This window comes from Pristiophorus japonicus, chromosome 14, assembly GCF_044704955.1.
Source record: "Pristiophorus japonicus isolate sPriJap1 chromosome 14, sPriJap1.hap1, whole genome shotgun sequence".
NCBI classification, from domain to species: Eukaryota; Metazoa; Chordata; class Chondrichthyes; family Pristiophoridae; genus Pristiophorus; species Pristiophorus japonicus.
This window is the reverse complement of record NC_091990.1, coordinates 37,162,797-37,188,061: the sequence shown is the minus strand read 5'-3', so window position 1 is coordinate 37,188,061 and position 25,265 is coordinate 37,162,797. Positions and strand designations below refer to the sequence as shown.

The following is a 25,265-nucleotide window of genomic DNA, read 5'->3' as shown; positions in this document are numbered from 1 at the left end:
GTTGATTAGATATCTGGAATCTATAATGGCAGTTATAGATTGCAATGAAATAAAGATATTTTCCTTTCACCTGTGTGAGGAATTGTGCTGAGGTACTGAATATATTCTCTGCTTCCAAATGATGGAGCAATTGTGGAATGGGGACCTTCACCACCATGCCAGTGAAGAAATAGAAATGTCGATTTGGCATATCGACAAAGCAAGTAAAGATTCTGCACCAGATCTGTCCAATTGCACCACAAAGGAAAAGGAGGGAAAATAGGTGGTGATGTTGTCACAAAAAATACATTTCTACTTTAAAGTGGGAATGTAGTAAAACTAAAATATTTTAAGAGAATATAAGAGCTGTCCATTTGTGATATGGATCCAGCGAACTTTTTAAATTAAAGTTAAATGTACAACCTTTTCTTGAAACCCACTCATTCTGAAATTGAACTTTCCCTAATTTTACTTTTCTTGGGAACATGTAAATAAAAACGTACTTCAAAAGGATTGGCTGATATCGTGGATTATAACACTTCCTTTTCACCCCAGTGATTTACGTTCAAATCCAGTCCAGAACAATGGCCAGGAGTTTACTGTAACAATAATATTGCCAATGAATGCCATAAGTTAGATAGTTATGCTCCCGAATCCTCCAGCGGCAGATTTACACCAAAATTGCTGCAAAATCCACAGTTAACATAGCAGTGACTCAGAAGCAGCACAGCCAATGGATATCTCTGCAACAAAGCAATGGACAAAGCATTAAGTATTCTCTTCCAAAACAGTTTACCAGTTTTCAAAAAGTACTATTGTAAAAGGAAATGCTTTGTATAACAGTTGAACTAACACATTCAATGGCCTGGATTTTACAGTCAGGAGCAAAGGCAAAGGAATGGTGCTTAACGTTCACTACGCTGACGGCTGCCCACAGAGTTTCACGGGCTTTTGAGCGCAGACCTGCTGTCATCAGGTCCAGTGCAGCACCCTCCACAGAGGATCTGTGGTGTCTGTGCACAACAACGAGCCTCTTCAACCAATCAGATTGAAGAATCCTAACTGAAATGCAAGGGTGGGATTTTGCTCACCTCGGTGGATCTGGGGCAGACGACGTCGGTGGCTCCATCCCGCTGTCCATAATGATTTTATCTTGGTAGTACTTGTAAAGCCCACCCAGCACGTTTGCTGATCCAATTAAAGGAAGTGAGTCTGGTAACGTCATTTCATGACGTGTCATTAGCCGGTTTCCTTAAATGGACCATGGCCAACTTTATTTTGACATTTGTGCTGTCAATGTTCATTAAAGTGCTGCAAATACTGACAAAGACTGCAGAGAGGTGCAGGGCTGCACCCAGGCTCTCCCACGACTCCCTCCATATGCTTTTGGAAGGAGTCACAGCATACAGGTAGATCCTCTTCCCTTCCTATGGGCGGAAGAGACTTCCCCAGGAGACCAACACAGCCTGGTTGCACATTGCATAAGAGGACACAAGCATGGATGTCGTCGGGAAAACTTGGGTGCAGTGGCACAAACCTTTCAATTATCTCATTAAATCACAAAACATTAGTACAAAGCCACACTCACCTTCATCATCCTGCTGTGGCTCTCATCACATCTCCATCACTCTGCCCACCCTAACCCTGCTCATCCTTACACCAACTTATCTTGCACCTTCACCCATCCCTCTCTATCTACATTATCACATCCCCATCTCACTAGCCACCCCTCACACTCATCTGTGTGCAATCATACCAACTAACAACACACAATGGTAGCTACAAGGGTGTTTTAGCCAATGTTCATATAAAGTTTCTGTTAATGTGCTATCAAACATTGAAACCTTTATTTTCAACACTTTGCATTCTTGGGCAGATTTGGAAATGGCTTAGTGAGTTGCAGTGAATGGCAAGATATAACCGTACTCCCCAAAATAGTGGTGAGTGTGAAAAGAATAGCTTCGAAATTGTAGGGATGCTTTATGATGTTGTGGGGTGATGCCAACCTGGTGCATCATATGGCAGCCTCGGTCTTTTGGCTAAGATCTGCATAACTAACCTGACCAGCCACCATGACCTCCGGGTGGTTTCTCCCTGGTCAGGAAGGTATATGCTTACATTTTTGTAAACAGGAGGTGGGTGGGATGGCTTGACCCATCCACCTCCACGGAGGTGTGTGGGGGACCTGACCCATCCACCTCCATGGCACGAACCTGGTATTGCAGTACTTCCAGGAACGGTGCAGTGGCTCTAGGCCTTTTGGCTAAGAGCATTGGCGCAGAGTGATCCTTGACTGGTGCAGGGTGACCTCTGGCGTTTGACAAAGAATTGTAACGATTGGAACGATTGGACACGAATTAAAAAAAAAAAAATCATATGGCAGCCAAGGACCGTTTGGCTAAGATCATGCGTAACTGACCTGACAGGGGAGTAACCACCATAACCCCAAGGTGGTTCTCCCTGGATCAGGAAGGTATATGCTTGCTTTTTTGGAAATAGGAGGTGGGTGGGGTGGCTTGACCCATCCACCTCCACGGAGGTGTGTGGGGGACCTGACCCATCCACCTCCATGGCACGAACCTGGTATTGCAGTACTTCCAGGAACGGTGCAGTGGCTCTAGGCCTTTTGGCTAAGAGCATTGGCGCAGAGTGATCCTTGAATGGGCCCAAGGTGACCTCTGGCGTTTGTGATTTGACAAAGAATTGGAACGATTGGCTACGAATTAAAAAAAAAAAAATGGCAGCCAAGGTGTGCAGCATCAAGTGAAGTAAATCTGGCCATGGTGAGGCCATCTAGCCTCCCGAGCAGCAATGTGCTCGGGTGCTGATGCCATGTGTCCTGTGCAGCATCAGGTGATTGAAGAGAAGGTTGTTGTTGGTGCTGCTGGTGTTCGGGCTGATCGTGGTCGTATTCTAAGGACCAAGGTGAGACAGGATAAAGGGAACCCATTTCAATGGAATAGATGACAGGTGAAGTAGAGATGACAGAAGCATTGTCAATGGTGAGCGAGTTTGTGCAATGAGGTGAGAGTGGAAAGCCTGCAGAATCTGTGCTGGAAATTGACTGAGAAACAGCTTGTGGCTGAGGAAAGTGATGGTCTGTCAGTACTGCACATTTGAAGTTGTCCAGTAATCAGCTGGAGCAATGGCCACTGAACTGTCGCGTCAGGTTGACAGCTGTGGTCCTCAAACAGCGTGGTTCCAGTGGCCATGAGATAAAGTGAAAAGATAAGTTTAAAAAGCCTGTTAATGATCTGTCAACCAGATGATAATGAGATTAATTGGGTCCCCGCTGCTGCCTGTCGGGTCTGCTCGGCGCTGACAAACCCCAACATTGGGAATGACGCGTGGAGTCGGGTTGACAGCGAGGTCCCGACCCACTGCCAAAAAAAACACTTTCCCACCCGACCCATCACCGATCCCGCCTGCTGCCGCGCCCCTCCCGGAAAATTCCGGCCACAGAGTATAAACCAGAAAGTATCATTCAGATATAAATCATGTATATAAAGTGAAATAATGATTGGGAAAGAATGATCGGATTAAGAGAGAGAAAAGAGACAGAAAGTAAAATGTTTAAAACATTTTTAATCAAATCTTCAACACTAATTAAATTGTGAAAGAATGAGACTCCACACTTGTAAAATTACATTTTCAGGGCCACAACCTCACAGCCTTACATTAATTTAAATGACGAGTCTTATCGGAGAGATACTGTTACAGCGCATCTTGTGGAGGAGCAGGGAAACTCAGATCGCAACTTCCGTAATTCCGCGTTTAACTGCGCATGTGCATACTCCAACGTTGCTGACTGATTTACTCCATAATAATAGTGATGCTGTTAGCCTCACCGATATTCTCAACGCAAAATCCAGGCCTATGTTACAGGTAACTGTATTCCACTCAGGATTTAATAAAGCAACAAATTTCATCATTCCGTGGCATTCTTCGTACACCCTCACTATGCTGAAATGAAGACTCACTGGGAATAAACAGTGAGAAGGATAGTCTCAAACTTCAGGAGAACATAATTAAATATGCATTGCATTAATTTTGCATTGTTCAGACATTTAATCAGTATTTACAGGTCTCTGTTGCATCATTTCAAACAAATGAAATGTATCAATGCAACTGACAAGTCATTAAATATTGCATAAAGAATAAATAATGCCATAAAACTTCCCTAGAGGGGCTGGACGCAACTGTGTGCGTGCAAGTGACAATTAAATTGGCCAATGAGAAGTTGCACGTAGTCTCTGGCAATGTTCCAATGGGAACGTTCATTAAATATTTTGTCCATTCAGAGTGCTGTGTCAGTGGGACATTGACATGAAATTGACCTGGGCCATGTGATGCATAGATTAGTGGCAGAAACTGAGTAAAGCTGAGCTGCTGCAGTCACACACTAGAGAGGGTGGTGATTCTAACTTTTGCCTTTAGGCTATATTGGATCATCAGTTATTCATTATACAACTCTCCTGATTTTCCTAAAATTGGGAGAGGTGTATAACAAGTGCCTGATCTTGTTATACACCTAATCGCCCCTTTCACACTATTGGCAAAGGTTAAAATGACCCTCAAGGACTAGCACGGACTTGTTGCTGTTTGCCATCGGCTTACATCAAATTCACCTAATCAGCCACTTTCACTGCTATATATTGGTTTCCAAAGAGGAATGTGTTGTTAAATATGGGACAAATATTGCGGTCGGCATGTAGCTACAGAGTACGCCACCAACTTCCGAAAAGAATACAAACTTACCTCGTGACACGCATCGCTCCTCTAGAGCAGCAACCCCAACTGTCCCATCCTACTCTCTCACCGACCTTGTCACCCAGCTTGCCCGGGGGGGCTAACCTTGCCAATCTCCTCCCCGTCCAACTCATCCCTCCAAGCGCTGACAGTGTATGCTGGCAGTGGATCAGCCATCACCGATCCTCTCTGGATCTTCTTGCGGAATGTCCGTTCACTTGCGAACAAGGCCCTTGCTATCCATGAGCTTAGCGTGGATGATTGCATTGACATCATGGCCCTGATGGAAACTTGGCTGAGGGATGATGAGACCTTACCTTTAAACGAAGCTTCCCAGCCTGGCTATACCTTCCACCACTTGCCCCACCCAGATTGCCGTGGCGCTGTGGCTCTCATCAGCAAATCATACCTTGGCCTGTCCCCCTACTCCTCCGGCACATTCCCCTCCTTTGAACCTCCCACCTTACTCCACCCCTCTCACCTCTCATTTAAAATTCTCATTCTCCACTGCCCACCAAAGTATGATAAAAATGTTATCACGGATATATCTTCACTGCTTTCCTCCCTCAGCCTCTGCACCGAGTGACTTCTACCTCCATCTCAATTCATCATGCTCTCTCTCCTCTGAGTTCACTACCCACCTGTACTCCCATAATCTCTCCCTCCATGTGAAATCCTCAACCCATATTCACAGCATTTGACATAGTTGACCACTTCATCGTCCTCCAACGCCTCTCTACCATCTTCCAGCTGGGTGGGACTGCACTCGCCTGGTTCCATTCTTATCTATCTAATCATAGCCAGGAAATCTCCTGTAATGGCTTCTCTTCCCACGCCTGCATCGTTAACTCTGTTGTTCCCCAAGGATCTATTCTTGGCCCCCTCCTATTTCTCATCTGTATGCTTCCCCTTGGCGATATCATCCAAAAACACGGAGTCAGTTTCCACATCGATGCTGACGACACTTAGCTCTACCTCTCCAACACTTCTGTCAACCCCTCCATGGTCTCTAAATTGTCAGACTGCTTGTCCAACATCCAGTATTGGATGAGCAGAAATTTTCTCCAATTAAATATTGGGAATACGGAAGCCATTGTCTTTGGTCCCCGCCATAAACTGCGTTCTCTAGCCACTAACTCCATCCCTTTCCCTAGCACCTATCTGAGGCTAAACCAGACTGTTCACAACCTAGGCATCATATTTGACCCTGAAATGAATTTCCGGCCACATATCCGCAGCATAACTAAAACCGCCGATTTCCACCACCGTAACATTGCCCACCTCCGCCCCCGCCTCAGCTCTTCTGCCGCTGAAACTTTCATCCATGCCTTTGTTATCTCTAGACGTGACTACTCCAACGCACACCTGGCCGGCCTCCCACATTCTACACTAAATAAACTTGAATTCATCCAAAACTCAACAGCCCGTGTCCTAACTCCCACCAAATCATAATCACCCATCACCCCTGTGCTCGCTGACCTACATTGACTCCCAGTTAAGCAACGCCTCGATTTCAAATTTCTCATCATTGTTTACAAATCCCTCCATGGCCTCGCCCCTCCCTATCTCTGTAATCTCTTTCGTCTCACAACCCCACGAGATGTCTGCACTCCTCAAATTCTGCCCTCTTGAGCATGTCCAATTATAACTGCTCAATCATCAGTGGCCATGCCTTCAGCTGTTTGCTCCCTAAGCTCTGGAACTCCTACCCTAAACCTCTCCGCCTCTCTACATCTCTTTCCTCTAAGACACTCTTTAAAATCTACCTCTTTGACCAAACTTTTGATCATCTGCCCTAATTTCTTCTTCTGTGGCTTGGTGTCAAATTTATCTATTTTGTCTTATAACACTGCTGTGAAGCGTCTTGGGACATTTTACTAGGTTAAAGATGCAATATAAATACAAGTTGTTGTGCGAGGCCCAGAGTGTAGACTTGCTGTTCGGCGCTGCAGAGTTGGGTGCAGCGCATTACATCATGAAGGCCAGGAGCGCAGCAAGCATACAGCCTATGCGTAAGGGAAGACATGCCCACGAAATCTGTCAAAACTAAGCCATGCCGACAGAAACTTCTTTCAGTCTCTTCCATTGAAATTACATTTAAAAAATTTAATATAGGTTTATTTACATCGGCAATATTCTGCATTTCAAATCCAAATGGTTTGTGATTTTTCGTATTCCTGTGATTATACCAAGCATACTCAGCCCAGCAGCGATCATTCTGTTGTGGTCTAACTGGCAGCGGCCATCAAAGTCGTGTTAATCCAGCAAATTTGCGATTGCCATCGATTTTACTGGGGGGGGGCAGAGCTATTATTATTAGTTTTTCAATGGTTCTGGCAAGGGGTCAATGGAACGGTGCAAAAATTCCAGCAAATAATGGCATGGCGTAAGTAATGGAGTAAATCACATACGCCATAATTTCCTGGATTTTAGTGCCATAAAACTACAATGTTGGTTCATCATTACAATGCCACAAGTCTCCAGGAAATTGTGAGCCCATAAGTTGACCTCTCTCTCTCTCTTTCTTTCATTGTCATTCTTCCACCATGTTCTCAGTGAGCACATAGCATAAAACTGCAGTCTAATTCCAGTAATGATGATGGTTGGTGTAGACACTCACTGTTCCATTATCTCCTGGAATCTGAATCAAAATGAAATCAATATAAACAAATGATATCAATATAAACATTCGGCCCTTCGAGCCTGCACCGCCATTCAATGAGTTCATGGCTGAACATGCAACTTCAGTACCCCATTCCTGCTTTCCCGCCATACCCCTTGATCCCCCTTGTAGTAAGGATATCTAACTCCTTTTTGAATATATTTAGTGAATTGGCCTCAACAACTTCCCGTGGTAGAGAATTCCACAGGTTCCCCACTCTCTGGGTGAAGAAGTTTCTCCTCATCTCAGTCCTAAATGGCTTACCCCTTATCCTTAGACTGTGACCCCTGGTTCTGGACTTCCCCAACATTGGGAACATTCTTCCTGCATCTAACCTGTCTAAACCCGTAAGAATTTTAAACGTTTCTATGAGATCCCCTCTCATTCTTCTGAACTCCAGTGAACATAAGCCCAGTTGATCCAGTCTTTCTTGATATGTCAGTCCCGCCATCCCGGGAATCAGTCTGGTGAAGCTTCGCTGCACTCCCTCAATAGCAAGAATGTCCTTCCTCAAGTTAGGAGACCAAAACTGTACACAATACTCCAGGTGTGGCCTCACCAAGGCCCTGTACAACTGTAGTAACACCTCCCTGCTCCTGTACTCAAATCCCCTCGCTATGAAGGCCAACATGCCATTTGCTTTCTTAACCGCCTGCTGTACCTGCATGCCAATCTTAAAATCAGCTTAAAATCTATTGGCACTGAATTTGCGGTCGGAGGCCTGCCTCTGATCTGCAAATAAAATGGCCACATACCTGGTGATCCGGGTGGTAAGGAGATTCGCGGTCCTGGGCCTCTCCAGGTAGAGGCCCACGTATCTCAGGGGCGCACGCAGTTCGAAAGCACCCCTGAGATCACGTGGGCCAGCCCAATGAATGAAAGAACGAATCCCCATTCATGCTTATAGGGATTCCGTATGTACGGAAACCCCATAAGTATGAATGGGAATACCCTAAAAAAAATCTATACTTCAAATAAATAAATAAATAATCATTACATATTTAAAATTAATTAAAATGGCATTTAATTAAATATTTAAAACAAAAGTTTAATTTAAAAAAAAATTACATGTTTTAAAGGGAATAAAAATTAACTTAGATTATTGCACAGGGTTTTTAATGTATAAATGATTGATAAAATTTTATTGTTATTTTTTTTTAACTCTTATGCTGGTAAAAGCTGGCCTTACACGTAACAATTTTCTGGGCAGAAGTTGGGCAAATAGCCAAACTCTCCGCCCACAGATGCCCTTTTCCCAGGGATAGGTTGGATCTGTCAAGGATTGACAGATCTCAAATTCCGAGTTTTCACGCATGCATATCGCGGCTATTACGTTGCGGGTGCAACGTAGGGGCCGCAAATTACGACCCATTGGATGGAAGTGCTCGATCTATGGGTTTATTTGATGGTAATAGTGTTCTAACTATAGATAGTTACAGCTGAATTCCATAGTGATGTTTGTACAATGGTAATTTACCACTGTTAATAAGTAAAGCTTACGAAATCATTAGTTGGTTTTTTTATCCATTTAACTGAGTGGAAATTAAGTCCTCAGTTCTTGATAGGGTACCTCATGATAATCCCAGCATTTTAGGCTTGTAGAAAATTGCACATTTAACTAAAAGATTCAATAAGCCAAGGTTAACAAAACAAGGGCCCACTGTCAGTCCTCTCAAACTTCATACTGCAGCATAGTAAGAAGTTGCTGCGCAATTGTAATAAAAGAATCTGCCAGATGTCAAGAAAATTTCCAACCACAAGTCATATGGTACAACCAGAAAAGGAACATAAGAACAGAACATAAGAAATAGATGCAGGGTAGGCCATACGGTCCCTTGAGCCTGCTCCACCATTCAATAAGATCATGGCTGATCTGATTTTGGCCTCAATTCCACTTTCCTGCCTGGTCCCCATTCTGTACAGCAATAAAGGTCCATAACATGACTGCTTGCCAAGCTGAAAGTGGGAAAACACCCCCAAAGCCCACCAGTACATATTCCAGATCCTCCACAACTATCAACAGAGTAGAATATACACTGTCACAAGTACAATCTGTACTATCTTCACTGCCAATTACCACAACCTGAGATTATACTGTTCCCAGTGGAGGAAGCAGATGCAGATACATTGTTTTGAATACGAAAGCAACAAAACCCACACAAACCAGAAGAGGACAGATCGTTATACAGCCTCCTTGCTTCAACTTTCAGTAAAATAATTCCACTGCATGAACAAGAGATGGCAGAAAGTACTAGAGACCCTTAAGCATACCTGCATTCTACGTTATACGGTGGTGCAGTGTGGTGCACCTAGATATACAAAGCACCATAGGCAGCTTGTGCGGTGTCTCGGAATCCTGCTTTGCAGAACTTCAGCTCACTTTCCATATTAATAACAGTAATGCTGGACTGCTCTGCATATCACTCTGCATTTTGGGTTAGCGGACATTAGGGATTGCTTGGTATGTGCGAGATTACCAGATACTTCGGATATTATCTAGAATGGACACAGCTCCATGGTTGAAGCCACCATGAGACCATAAATCACAGTGCATTCAGTCTTGGCTCACCATGGGCAAGACAGTGGCTCTCTGGTCATCATCCTCTCTATGCTGACAGCAACTTTAAGCCTTGAAATTACGGCGATGAAAACAGAGTCCTACATTCCTTCAAACCATAAAATCTCCATTATATCATTTTTATTTAATACTGTGGATAGGCCAATATATGGTGAATTTAAAATAAAATTCCGGTTTTTGTTTTCTGCAAGAAACTCTGTTGCAAACTTGCCAGATTCATTAAACAGTGTCCAGGAAGACCCATCTTTTTACTGCTTCTGGCAGGTTTACGTTGGAGTTGTAACTGGTTGCACAAGACAGGCGCTTTGAGAACCAGTGACGTAAATTGCCATCTGGCACCAATATAAAAGCAGCTCAAGAGTTGTACTTGGAACCAGATTTTTTGATAGCAAGTTGGGTGTCAAAAACATCATGAAACCCATCAAAGGCAGAAGGCTACAATTTATAATGTGAAGTTATTCACTTTGGTAGGAAGAATAGAGAAGCAGAATATTTTTTAAATGTTGAGAAATGATTAAATGTCAGTGTTCAGAGCGATTTAGGTGTCCTAATACAAGAAATACAGAGAATTAGCATGCAGGTACAGAAAGTAATTAGTAAGGCAAATGGCATGTTGACCTTTATTGCTAGAGGGTTGGAGTACAAGAGTAAGGAAGTCTTGCTTACTTGAGACCACACCCGGAGTACTCTGCGCAGTTTTGGTCTCCTTATCGAAGGAAGGACATACTTGCCTTAGAGGCGGTGCAACAAAGGTTCACTAGATTGATTTTTGGGATGAGAGGGTAACGAGAGATCCAGTAAATGGGCCTATTGCTCTTGAGTTCAGAAGAATGAGAGGTGATCTCAATGAAACATACAAGATTCTGAGGGGGATTGACAGGGTAGCTATTGAGAGATTGTTTCCCCTGGCTGGAGAGTCTAGAACTAGAGGTCCTAGTCTCAAGATAAGGGTTCGGCCTTTTAAGACTGAGATGAGGAGGAATTTCTTCACTCAGAGGGTTGTGAATCTTTGGAATTCTCTGCCCCAAAGAGCTGTGGATGCTCAGTCATTGAGTATATTCAACGCTGAGATAGATAGATTTTTGGACTCTAGAGGAATCAAGGAATATGGGGATCGGGCAGGAAAATGGAGTTGAGGTCGAAGATCGGCCATGATCTTATTGAATGGCGGAGCGGGCTCAAGGGATCTTATGGCCTACTCCTGCAGTTCTTATGTTGTTGAGATAATCTTAAAAGAAAAATTAGATAGTGGGTCTTGTAGACTGTCTTGGTGACGCAAAGGTATGGTATAATAGGTGGGGTTTCCTCTGCTTTATCAGTTCTTTTGTGTCCATTGGTTTTTCCCTATCGTAAGCTGGGACTCCATGCCCATATTATGATGCTTTATATTTTTGAGACATTTTAAAGTAGTAAGTTAAGCATCTGCATTGTTGATTAATGTTTTGTATCTGTATATTATAATCTAAATAAATGTAATTATTAGTTTTAGAATCATAGGGACCGAAATTGCCCACCGCCCAAATCGAATCGCATATACTGTTTTTGATATGTTCCGTCTGCCCCAATGCATGGGGCGGCTAATCGGGAGAAATTCAGCACTTTGTGCTTTTTTTTGAAGTGGAGTGGAAGTGGCCTTATCGGGGTGGAAGTGGGGACAGGGCGGCACATCACAACGTCCCTCTCCTTCAATTAAAGGGGAGGGCCGCTGTGAACTCTGCAGCCACTTCAGTGGCAAACACAGGGCCACCAGGGAGAGTTTTGGCCAGGACAGCGGCCTGGCACCCAAGAGGGGGTGCCAGGCTGCCTGTTGGCGGCCCAGCCGAATCCGTGGGCATAACTGTCAGCCCGATCTAGCAGTCAGCCGACAAAAAGAAATTAGATGGAGTTGCCAGCAGCGCCAACTCCCCTTTAAGGGCGGCTGCACAACCAAGCCACAGAAAGGGTACCGGCCGCAAAAGGTGTCAGGGGCACCGACTAGCGACGGCAACGCTCCCCAGGGGGCAATTTTCAAAAGGGGCAAGTTCCCCGAGGCAATTTCAGGAAGGGGTCGCTGTCTGTCGGCGCGTGCATGCTGCGGCGGGAAAACAGGCGGAGCGGTCCCCTACATTGCTCCAAAACTGAAGGAGGGCCATGTTCAAAATGGCAGCAACTCAGCGACCAGTCCGCACCAACTCGTGGCCGAGCTTTCAGGCAGCCATGGGCCTGATCGAAAGGAGCAATTTTAGCCCATAGAATCTTACAGCACAGAAAGAGGTCACTGTTAAATCTGCTTCCAACACCCTTTCAGGCAATGCATTCAAGCTAACAACTCATCCGGGAGCATGTTTTCTGAAGTAAAATAACTCGGTAAAACAGTAATAGGATACATTAGTACCTGAAGACAGAAGCATCAAACATTGGTTTTATGCATTTGCTTTTGTACTACTGAATGTTTTTTTACATTTTGTATATTTGATATCATTTGTTCAAACCATAAGAAGCATCAACGATTAGAAAGGGCCATTCCACATATGAAAGCTTATCCCTGTAGTACCCTATATACAGGTTTAGCGTCCAAAATCCGGAGGTCCGGAATCCGGAATGTTCCGTAATCCAGACTCCGGACCGATTGCTGGCAGGATCGTCCGGAATCCGTAAAATGTTCCGGAATCTGGATCCGCCGAACCTGCCAGCCTTGAGGTCGCGCCGCTGCCCGACCGCGGGCCTCGTTTCACCGCCCCTCGCCTCAACACCCCTCGCCTCGCCACTGCCCGACCTCGGGCCTCGTTTCACCGCCCCTCGCCTCGCCACTGCCCGACCTCGGGCCTCGCCTCAACGCCCCTCGCCTCGCCACTGCCCGACCTCGGGCCTCGCCTCAACGCCCCTCACCTCGCCACTGCCCGACCTCGGGCCTCACCTCAACGCCCCTCACCTCGCCACTGCCCAACCTCGGGCCTCGCCTCAACGCCCCTCACCTCGCCGTTGCCCGACCTCGGGCCTTGCCTTACCGCCCCTCCGCTGCCCTTACGTTGGGCCTCGCCTCACCGCCCCTCGCCTCGCCGCTGCCCTTACCTCAAGGCCTCCTCACTGGTCTGCCCGAACTCTTCCCCGGCGGCGGGCCCCGCCCGAACTCTTCCTCAGCGGCAAGACCTACCTCATCGCCCGCCGAGCAGCACCCCCACCCCACTTCTGACTTTCCAAAATCCGGAAATACCCGAACCTGGGCTCAGGTGTTTCCAGATTCGTCACATCAGAAAGGCGTTCCAAAATCCGGCAAAACCCAAAATCCGGAATGGCCTCGGTCCTGAGGGTTACGGATTCGGGGCGCTGCACCTGTATCCCATAATCTCTGTACCTTTGCCATTGCTTCTATCCCCTCCTTGGCCGCTGCCTCAAGCTGAACTAAATTATTCACAACCTCTGCATCCTATTCAATCTGAGCTGAACTTCTGACCCCATATCCTCGCTAACACAAAGACCAGGAACCTGCAACGCCTCTGCCCCTGACTCAGCTCATGTGTTTCCAAAAATTCTCATCCATTCCTTGGTCACCTCCAGACTTAACAATTTCAATGCTCTGTTGGCCAGGCTCCCATCCTCCATCTTCCATAATCTTCAGCTTATCCAAAACTCTGCTACCCGTATCCTATCCCATACCAAGACCCACTCACCCATCACTCCTGTCCTTGCTGATCTAAATTAACTCCCATTATCACAAAGCTTCAAATTTAAAATTCTCATTCTCGTGTTCTATCCCTTCATGAATTCACCTTCTTATATCTGTAACCAGGTCCAGCCCTACAACTATTCCCTGAACCCTCTGTCCCTCTGACTCCGACCTCTTGTAAACCCCCGTCCCTTTACCCCACCATTGCTGGCCTTGCCTTTAGCCGCCTAGCCAGCACATCCTGGAATTCCCTCTCTAACCTCACCACCTCTTCACCTCCCCTTTCCTCCTTTACGATCCTCTCAAAAGCCAGCTTTTTGACCAAGCTTTTGGTTACATCTCCTAATATATTCTTTGACTCAGTGTACATTTTTTGATTACGCCTCTAGGAAGTGTGTTGTGACAGTTTCTGAAGGCACTATATAGATACAAGTTGTTGTATTATAGCTTCCAACTGCATATCAAACATTCTTTCTACCCTCTCTGAAAGTTTATTCCAAACATTCATCACTGTTAGAAAATCTTCACCAATTTAAATTTATGTCCTGGCTCACTTCGATATAACCTTTGTTTATCTCATCTATACTATATCATGTTTTATATGTTTCGATTAAGTTGACCCTTAACTGCCTTCTTTCTGAACTGTAGAGCTTGAGCTCTTAACCTTCTTCCTTGATAGTTCGAATCAGTCTTTCTGTGGCATAGCAACCAGAATTGAAAGCAGCATTCCAATGAAATTGTGCTGAGTAAAAATTCCTCTGTATACTATTTTAACAAAGTTGTCAACCCATTTATTTTAAAGGGAGGGAAAATTGTTGTGATACCCACCCAGGACTGCTCTTGTGCATCTCTGGCAAGTCTTTTATTAAATGATACTCGTAAAGGCTTATGAATATTTCTGACCTGCACAATTGCAAAGAAAGTGATTCAAAAGAGGATTTTAAGAAGAAAGAAACAAAACAAAGTGGCTCACAGTCCAGTATCTTCTTGGGTACTGACGAGTAGATGTATTTCTAATTAAGTCTTGGCTGTTCTAAGCGGTTGTCACAATCTCACATCTTTATTCTCTGTAGCAGGATAGCACAGCCCCTTTAAGACAAAATAAGATCAATTAAATCACTTAAAAACTAATTTAGGAAAAAAATATTCAATGATTGCAAACCTGGTGGAAGAAACATGTGAACAGCAAATTGAACTAGGTATATTATGCACTCATGAAGATCAGTTGACAGTTCAGTGTCTTCGATGTGGCTCACAGCATGACAAAGGATTCTAGTATTGGCCTGCATCAGGCCTCCTCTCAGGACAATGTGAAGTACAGGATATTATGCAACTCAATAGAAACAAAATATCTACGATTCACAGCAGTTACTCACATGCTGATCGATTTAGATGAGGAAAGATGGGAGGAGGCACGAGTAGAGCATAAACACCGGCATGGTCTGATTGGGCCGAATGGCCTGATCTGTGCTGTATATCCTATGTATGTATTATATGTCATGTATCTTACATTATTATATATAACTGTATCCTAACATGCTATACATGACTGTAATAAGATATGACCTGTAACCACCAGCATACCTCACCATCAGGGGTGCACTTGCAAGAGACAGGTATATAAGGACAGGTCTCAGGCAAGTGCAGCATTCCAGAGCTGTGAAATAAAGGTGCAGGTCCAGAGTGACCTTGACTTCACTACATGCCTCGTGTGAATCTCTATTGAGGGGACAGGACTTTACAGTGGCGACGAGTTACGGGGATTACAGAATCCACAGAGTGGTGAACAACGGATCAGATGAAAAGTACAATGCGGGAGACAATTGGGAGGACTTTATAGAAAGGCTCCAGCAAAGCTTTGTAACCAAAGACTGGTTAGGTGACGATAAGGCAGACAAGAGAAGAGCCCATCTCTTGACCAGCTGTGGCTCGAAAACATACGCTTTAATAAAGGATCTGTTGGCAGCCGAGAAACCAGCAAGCAAGTCGTTTGAAGAATTGAGCACACTGGTAAGAGACCACCTGAAGCCAGCGAGCAGCCTACACATGGCCAGACACAGGTTCTACAACTACAGACGCTGTGTGGGCCAGAGCATACCCAACTTCGTGGCGGAACTTCGAAGGTTGGCTAGTTTATGTGAGTTCTCCGATGAACTGAGGAGAGAAATGCTGAGAGACTTTTTCATTGAAGGAATAGAGACCAAGAACCTGACCTTAGAGGCAGCAGCACTGGTTGCACAGACATTCTTGGTAGGGGAAGAAGAAACGAGGTTGATTTACAATGCAGATACGACAGCTAACGAAATATCGGAACAAGAAGTTCACAGCACTAAACAAGCTGCTACGCCCACACACAGACAAAATCGGGAGAACAGGCTCTCGACAGCAGGCAGAAGCCATCAAGGGCCACAGGAACGGCCGTTCACACCTCATCAACCCACAATGCAAGCAATCAACTACAAACTGAGAGAAGCTCAAGAGAGATCAGCCAGACGCAGCTCATTCTTTGGGAACACTTTAAACAATAGAACAGGTCTGTGCTGGAGGTGTGGGGGTGGGCACTCATCAAGGGGATGTCGATTTCAGCAGGCTGTTTGCAGAAAGTGTGAATATACAGGGCATTTGGCCCGCATGTGCAAAAAAACGGCAGCTCGGCTGGTATACGAATCGGATGGGTCGGAAAGCGGACCAGAAGATGGTGGGGACAGTACCCGGGACACCCATGTACAGCGGGTCAACACGATCAATGGCCGCTGCTCCTACAACAGGACGCCTCCGATAATGATGAAGGTCCTACTCAACGGGATATCTGTCAACATGGAGCTGGATACGGGAGCGAGTCAATCTCTCATGGGTGCTCAACAATTTGAACAATTGTGGCCGCATAAAAGAGTCAGACCAAAACTCACAAGGGTCGACACCACACTAAGGACCTATACCAAAGAAATCGTACCAGTCCTCGGCAGCGCCATGCTCTCTGTCACACACAAAGGGACAGTGAACCGACTTCCACTGTGGATTGTCCCCGGAGACACCCCAGCATTGCTGGGGAGAAGCTGGCTGGCAAAACTAAACTGGAAATGAGATGATGTCCATGCCATGTCATTAGAGGAACGGAGCTCCTGCTCAACAGTTATAAAGCGATTTGAACATCTCTTTCAGCCAGGTGTGGGCACTTTCAAAGGGGCCAAAGTCAAAATCTACATCACACAGGATGCTAGACCGGTCCATCACAAGGCCAGAGCTGTACCCTATGTGATGAGAGAAAAGATTGAACACGAACTAGACAGGCTTCTGCGGGAAGGCATCATATCACCTGTGGAATTTAGCGACTGGGCAAGTCCCATTGTCCCAGTCATGAAGCCTGATGGATCCGTATGAATCTGTGGGGACTACAAATCTACCATAAACAGAGTCTCCCTACAGGACCAGTACCCGCTGCCCAGAGCGGAGGACTTATTTGCCACATTGGCTGGAGGTAAACTTTTCTCAAAACTAGACCTCACATCTGCGTATGTGATGCAAGAATTGACCGAGGAATCCAAGCTACTCACCACCATCAACACACATCGAGACCTTTTCATGTACAATCGATGCTCATTCGGCATCAGGTCGGCAGCTGCCATATTCCAGCGCAACATGGTGAGTCTGCTCAAGTCCATCCCGGGGACGGTTGTACTTCAAGATGACATACTTATCAAGGGCAGGGACACCGACTCCCATCTCCATAATTTGGAGGAAGTACTAAAGCGGTTGAATCGGGTAGGCCAGCGAGTCAAGAAATCCAAGTGCCTGTTTCTCGCACCCGAGGTTGAATTTTTGGGCAGAAGGATTGCCGCTGATGGAATCCGCCCAACAGAGTCCAAAACAGAAGCAATTCGCCTGGCACCCAGGCCCCGGAATGTCTCAGAACTGCGCGCCTTTCTCGGGCTACTCAATTACTTTGGGAACTTTATGCAGAACTTAAGCACGCTGCTGGAGCCTCTCCACGTGCTACTCAGGAAGGGGTGCGATTGGTTTTGGGGGGACGCCCAGGAACGCGCCTTCAATAAGGCACGCAACTTTCTGTGTTCCAACAGTGTTTTGACTTTCGTTGACCCAGGTAAAAAGCTAGTTCTCACATGCGATGCATCAGCGTATGGGGTCGGGTGCGTTTTGCAACATGTCAATAGTGCGGGCAAATTACAACGCATAGCTTATGCCTCCAGGTTACTCTCGCGGGCGGAGCGCGGGTACAGAATGGTAGAGAATGAGGTGCTCGCGTGCGTGTACGGTGTCAAAAAGATGCACCAATACCTTTTTGGGGCCAAGTTCGCATTAGAAACCGACCACAAGCCCCTCACGTCCCTCCTATCTGAGAGCAAGGCAATAAACGCCAACGCCTCGGCGCGAATTCAACGGTGGGCACTCATGCTGGTGTTCTACGACTACACAATAAGGCACAGACCAGGCACAGACAACTGTGCCGACGCGCTCAGCAGGCTACCCCTGGTGACCACAGAAGGGTCTGACGACCAGGACTGTGAAATAGTCATGGCAATCAATGCCTTTGAGTCCACAGGTTCGCCCATGAAGGCTCGCCAAACCAAAGCCTGGACGGCCTGCGACCCCACGTTATCCTTAGTAAAAAGATGTGTCCTAACCGGTGACTGGGCAGAGGCTCGCGATGCCTGCCCCGAGGAATTAAAACCCTTTCACAAGCGCATGCATGAGCCATCACTACAAGCAGACTGCCTGATGTGGGACAGCCGAGTAGTCATGCCTCTGCGAGGCAGAGAGGTATTTGTCCGGGAGCTCCACCGCGAGCACCCGGGGATCGTTCTCATGAAGACCATAGCCAGATCCCACATCTGGTGGCCTGGTATTGACGCGGACTTGGAGCTCTGCGTCTGAAGGTGCACCATTTGTGCCCAACTCAGCAATGCCCCCAGGGAGGCTCCACTGAGCCCCTGGCCCTGGTCTACCAAACCGTGGTCGCGGGTGCACGTAGACTATGCGGGCCCATTCATGGGCAAAATGTTCCTCGTAGTTGTCGATGCATTTTCAAAGTGGATCGAATGCACCATTTTAAACTCGAGCACAACCTCCACCACTGTGGAGAGCCTCGCAACCATGTTTGCAACGCACAGAATCTCTGACATATTGGTCAGTGACAATGGTCCGTGCTTCACCAGCGCAGAATTCCAAGACTTTATAATTGACCACGGCATAAATTACGACAAGACGGCACCGTTCAAGCCGGCCTCCAACGGCCAGGTGGAGAGAGCAGTACAAATCATTAAATAAAGCATGCTTAAAATCCAAGGTCCCACGCTGCAGGGTCGCCTGTCGCGACTGCTGCTGGCATATAGATCTCGTCCGCACTCACTGACTGGGATCCCGCCCGCGCAACTGTTGATGAAAAGGACTTTAAAAACAAGGCTCTCATTAATCCTCCCAGACTTGCACGAAATCGTTGAGGCAAAGCGCCGTAAGCTGACTGAGTACCATGACAGAAATTCGAGGGGGAGATGGAATGAGATAGGGAACAAAGTGTTTGTACTAAACTATGGCAGGGGTCCCAAATGGCTTGCAGGGACAGTAATGGGCAAGGAAGGAAACAGGCTACTGGTAGTACAAATGGACAATGGCAAAACCTGCCGGAGGCATGTAGATCAAGTCAAAAGCAGATTTACCAACAACACTGCGGAACCAGAGGCAGACTACAATGTGGAACTCGCACCACACCTGGTGGACAGACAGAGGGAACAACCTGAGGAAAGGGCAATCCCAACAGACAGCCCAGGCGAGTCAACAACAATCACACCAATCGAAACAGACAGCCCAGGCAAGATACCAGCAACCACACCCAAAGAAAAACAGTCACCAAGGCAAACAACTGAACCACAACTCAGACGCTCCACGCGAGAGCGTAGACCACTTGAGAGACTGAACCTATAAAGACAATAAGACCTTGGGGGAGGGTGATGTCATGTATCTTACATTATTATATATAACTGTATCCTAACATGCTATACATGACTGTAATAAGATATGACCTGTAACCACCAGCATACCTTACTACCAGAGGTGCACTTGCAAGAGACAGGTATATAAGGACAGGTCTCAGGCAAGTGCAGCATTCCAGAGCTGTGAAATAAAGGTGCAGGTCCAGAGTGACCTTGACTTCACTACATGCCTCGTGTGAATCTGTACTGAGGGGACAGGACTTTACATTATAAATACAGCTTTTTCCTCATCTCATTCAGCACATAACGTGGCAACATCTTTTCATAGAAAGAAACTAATTGTGATTTAATTGAAAATAACATATTTTATATTTAGACACAGCATCAGTTTGCATTGTAGAGAATGAGCACAGATGTTGTGATTTTTTTTCGGACTGTTTCCATACCTATGGAATACAGCAGTAATCAGAATTTGAAGTCTTACAGCAGTTAAATCTACACTACACCACTTGCCACATGCTCCTGAGAACACAGCTCAAACAATGGTAAAATTTTTTTTAAATGGAAAATATTGGTATGAAGTGCATTGGCGCTTGAATGTCTCTCTGCTGATAAAAGCAGCAGCTTGGATTTTGTGAGATAGATAGTGCTGAATGGCATGACGGAACTTGAAGCTCAGTGACGAGCTTCCTGCCATTGAGTCCAACAGAACCACATCCATCATGTGGGCAGTGGCTTTGACAAAACAATGACATATCCTTCAATGCAACACATTGCTCAAATATTTTTTAAACTTCCATCCATCTTATAATGCCATGTCATCTTAAAGTTATCTAGAATCATTCAAAGCTGTTCGTTTAAGTAGAGTTGAAGAGGAATTGTTTTCATTAAAAGATATTTGGCAAACACAATTTTGTTTTGGAACAATAGAAGAGACAGAATAGTTATACTTCATTTTTGTCTTAGTTGTTGCCATGATTTATTTTGATTTATTTCATCGTACAGTATGATTACGCACAAAGAAAAGCAGGTTTATCAAATACTTTTCATTCAGGCATTGCCTCTTTAAAACGACAAAGCTATTTCTTCAACAGTTGGAAAATTTCCAAAAACATAACTTTTCCTAGATTTATTTTTAGTATGAAATCATCGTACACATATTTACGAACAATGGTGGACCATCTGGTCTATCGAGCCTGTCCCACACAATTATATATACTCCACCCCACCCAAAACTATATGATATCTTGGGAGAGGCAAAAAAACAGATCAGAAACCCAGGCCAATTTGGAGAAAACAATCTGGGAAATTCCTCTCCGACCCATCTAGGTGATCAAAACTAGTCCAGGAGATCACTCTGGCCCTGAATTCCCAGTAGTACCTGCCTTTAAGTGACACAAAATAAATACATCTATTTATTCTGTTCATTAGTTTAACTCCTGTGGTATCATACAAGGGAGTTAAGCATAAAATTGAAAAGGAGTTAGAGTGCAGAGGATAATTGGACCAGAATATGCCGACATAATTCAGTCACTATTTTAATGACATACATTCTGTTCTCGTTTTTATATAATTCTTTGATTTTATATTTTATTTATCGTTAAATAACAAAACGTATCGCAGTTTGGGAAGCTGCAAAGTAGAGTTGGTTGAAGCAGAGAATTTTTTCTGCAATACAGGCGGAGTTGCAAAACTGAAATGCTGCAGCACCACCACTGTCCGGAGGGTGTAATGACAGCACAAGAAGTTATGCAGTTTCCATTGTAAATGAGGATGTATGAAATAATAACAAGATGCAGCAGATGCAAGATTTCTAATATATTATAGATATTCTACAATCTGTGTGTATTTCATAACCTCTCCCTGAATAAGACATTCCACCTATCATGCTAACAGCTACAAGGGCAAACTGAACTATATCATCAACCAGTAAGTTTGTTGCATAGCAAATACTTTCTATAAAATGACACCATGGAAGTGCTGTACTAGTCGGGCATGTGTGAGAGTGTATTGTGGCTGTACCATTTGGCCAGAACAGTGCGTTGGTGCACTATACCAGTTGAGAAAGAGATTCTTCAGTAACAACGCCTGTTACTGAAGAATCGCGTTCTCAACTGGTATAGTGCACCAATTTGGGAAATTCCTCTCCAACCCAGCTAGGTGATCGAAACTAGCCCAGGAGATCACTCTGGCCCTGAATTCCCTGCAGTACCTGCCTTTAAGTGACACAAAATAAATACATCTATTTATTCTGTTCATTAGTTTAACTCCTGTGGTATCATACAAGGGAGTTAAGCATAAAATTGAAAAGAGAACAGAATGAATCTAATATATGTCTTTGTGATGCTTCGTATATAGTTCATGATCTACAGGGCTGTAGTAATACCCCCCCCTCCTGTATGGCTCAGAAACATGGACCATGTACAGTAGATACCTCAAGTCGCTGGAGAAATACCACCAACGATGTCTCTGCAAGATCCTACAAATCCCCTGAGGGGACAGACGCATCAACGTTAGCGTCCTCGACCAGGCCAACGTCCCCAGCATTGAAGCACTGACCACACTTGATCAGCTCCGCTGGGCAGGTCACATAGTTCACATGCAAGATACGGGACTCCCAAAGCAAGCGCTCTACTCGGAATTCCTTCACGACAAACGAGCCAAGGGTGGGCAGTGGAAACGTTACAAGGACACCCTCAGAGCCTCCCTGATAAAGTGCAACATCCCCACTGACACCTGGGAGTCCCTGGCCAAAGACCACCCTAAGTGGAGGAAGTGCATCCGGGAGGTCGCTGAGCTCCTCGAGTCTCGTCGCCGAGAGCATGCAGAAATCAAGCGCAGACTGCAGAAAGAGCATGCGGCAAACCTGTCCCACCCACCCCTTCCCTCGTCGACTATCTGTCCCACCTGTGACAGAGACTGTGGTTCTCATATTGGACTGTACAGCCACCTAAGAACTCATGTTGAGAGTGGAAGCAAGTCTTCCTCGATTCCGAGGGACTGTCTATGATCTACTCTGAAAGATGTGCAACTGATCCTTCTGTATCAGGTAGGATACTGATCGCAAGAGGTCTATTTGACAAGCTATCTGATTAATTAGATGCCATTGATGTCAGCCCTCCATCATGTTACCTGGAATGACATTGCGTTCTGCTACGTTACACAAGAAACATTCCCTGCCGCCCTCCACTTGTAGGAGACTACATTCCACCCTTTCTGCTACTTGAAGTGCCTTTCCTTTGCAGGTACGGCAATTTTGGATGGACTTGTGTATCGACACAGTGGAGGAAAATGTTGCCCCATGTGTTCTGATGTTCTCTGTGTCATTATTGTTTAAAAAAATGCCTGTTACTGCACATGCTTGATAATATAATACATTTTCCTCTTCCTCCTCCTCCATTCAGTTATACACTTCTAGGCTCCAAAAACAACCCTACAATCCTGGTTGCGACTGCAAAAATGTGAGTAATAACATGAAATTTTAACAGTGTTAGTTGATGTAATTGCAAAAAATGAAACATTTTTCAAAACTTCACCAAGCACTGAGTGCAAAACCTATTCTATTGTTGCCATTGAAACATTGTACTATAACTGTAGCATTACTCTTACAATTCTCCTATATTCATGCGCTTTGTAACACAAAGATAAATGCTCCTTGACTCACTGATGGATCTTGAGTGTGGACTCCTGTTACGGATGTTCCCCATTTTAAATTCTCTGTTTGTCACATTGGGAATCTTGTGTCTCTCTTGGGATTATTCAGAGCTGGAATTGTACAGAACAACTTTTGTCTTTAAATGGAAACATAAAGGCGTTTCCCCACAAGATTCCTCCAACTATCATGGCATCATTCAAATATCCAGAGACAAATTGATGTTAAAGAATTGCTGTGATGTCTGTGAGGGAAGGAGAGGTGAGTCATTATAGTGATTTATCCCTTTCCTCTTGTTCGCTGTATGACAAATGATGGAAAGTTTCCTGGCACCGTGCAACAGCGACTCAATGTTCATTCCCATTATAAGCTCCAGTACTTTAGGGCAGAACTGGATTTTTGAGGAAAAAGCTATTTGTGTTTGATCTTTTGTAGCTTATTAAAAGTTGTAGTTAGTTATCTTTTGGATTTTTTTCCAATAGCTCTGTTTCTGAGATTGGCTCAAACCTGCATTAGTTCCTGGAACATCTATTTTAGCAGAATATTACCACAGATCACGATAACTGCATTGTGTTTGTGTTTTTTTTTTGTAAATCTTACACATTTTGGCTAAAGTTCAATAAATATAGATGGGCCGATAACCAGGTTAACAAACCTGCTAAAGTATCTTTTGGGAATGCATTTTTGGAAATGAAATCTACGGGTGGGACAGCATAATGTGCTCCACTGCACCACAGAACGTGGGGTGGAAATGAAGTTTTGTACCTTCGCCTGTGCTATCTGTGGGGAGGGACAGAGGTGCTTCTAGAGAGGATTTTAAAAAATTGCCACACCTTGCAATAAAATTAATTGGTCTCTGGTTGTCAAAGCTACTTGGGTGGCAAATATAACACTTTTTCGCCTGTAAATTTACCATCGATAGTAATTCAATGCACTGCTGCATAGCATGGAATTATTCAAATTAAATACTTTAAGAAATGGAAGTAAGCCACTTGATCAACTTATTGACTGTGACATATTTTGCTCTGTTGGTAACTGAAGGAAAATGCGGAGCCCTCGACATGAAAAGCAGAGGAAATGAATGGGTTTTACATGTGGCAAGTATGATCATGACTGATCATGTTGCATGATCAGCCATGATCATATTGAGTGGTGGTGCAGGCTCGAAGGGCCAAATGGCCTGCTCCTGCATCTATTTTCTATGTTTCTATGTTAAAACTGAAGTGAAAAGAAGCGAGAAAACAAATAAATGTGCAGAGAATTGTTGAAACAATATCAAAGGTAGCCAGGGTGAAGACTCTACGTTAACACCTGAAAAAAAAATGGCAAGAATTAAGCTGTGCCCCCAAGAAATTGATTTCTGCAGAAAGTGTCCAAATGTTTCCATCTCATGAGCAAGAAGAACATCATCTCCTTAGATTCTGAAAAATTACATTTTCGCATTATCTGTTGTGTTATTTGCTATAACAATCTCAATTGTAAATAAGGACAGCTAATATGTCATGAATGCTAGTAATACAATATATATATATATATTATGTATGATGTTCTTTTCTCACCTTTATCACCTTCCCTAAACTTTTGGAAGCAAACCTACGATTCAGTGTCTTTGAAGAAATCTTTAAAAATACTCTTCACATATAATTCATCCCAATGTTAGAGATAAGGAAAACAAAGTGCAAGGGATGGGTGATGAGCAGTATCCAAGGAGCATAACACAGCCAACAAAATAGAAAATGTGAAGGAGGTCATCTTGCAAAATGATGAGGTGTCCATGCTTGAAACTGGAAAACATGAGGGGGCAGAAGAGTCAAAAAGGTAAGGAACTCTCCTCTACTCCTGCACGACAGCAGAGGCAGAAGTGCACCAAACATGATTTTGTTACTATTTAGAATGACTTTGCAAGTTAGCTTGACATCACCAGGTGTTTAGGTTGGCTATCTTGTCCGCCTACTGACTACACTAGTCTGCTACCTGCCACAGTTCTCCACTTAGCCCCACATAGGGCTCAATTTTGGGCCGGAGTTGCTCCGTGTTTTTTGGAGTAACTT

The 25,265-nt window shown here is 44.8% G+C and overlaps 1 long non-coding RNA gene across 1 annotated transcript in view; it reads right to left on the bottom strand.

The window, feature by feature from the left end:
• Positions 1–420: 420 nt before the first annotated feature.
• Positions 421–25,265, bottom strand: part of LOC139279360 (uncharacterized) — a 108,490-nt gene continuing 83,645 nt past the window's right edge. The window contains exons 2-3 of the long non-coding RNA XR_011596455.1: positions 14,588–14,703; positions 421–722 (exon numbers count right to left, since the gene is read on the bottom strand). This is a non-coding gene — a long non-coding RNA (uncharacterized lncRNA). The remainder of the gene's footprint in view (positions 723–14,587; positions 14,704–25,265) is intronic.